Here is a 369-nt window from a genome sequence, read left to right on the forward strand (position 1 = left end):
CACATGTAAAAGACAAGGGTGCGGGAGGGGGGCCAGGAAATATAGGATGTCAGGCAGCTGTGTGCCCAACTAGCAGCTGGGGATCCCATTACAAAGGAGGCAGGGAAGACTGATGGTGTATTAATTCTCTTTTTCCTATAACAACAACAGATAAAAATGAAGGCTTTGTTTGTTTGTTTGTTTGTTTAGGCTCGAAGTTTGAAGAGGCAGTCCATCACAGCCAGGAAGGGATGACATCAGGAGAGTGTGTACTGGATAGCTTTGTGTCAACTTGACACAGCTGGAGTTATCACAGAGAAAGGAGTTTCAGTTGGGGAAATGCCTCCATGAGATCCAGCTGTAAGGCATTTTCTCAATTAGTGATCAAGG

This window comes from Mus pahari, chromosome 14 (assembly GCF_900095145.1).
Source record: "Mus pahari chromosome 14, PAHARI_EIJ_v1.1, whole genome shotgun sequence".
NCBI classification, from domain to species: Eukaryota; Metazoa; Chordata; class Mammalia; order Rodentia; family Muridae; genus Mus; species Mus pahari.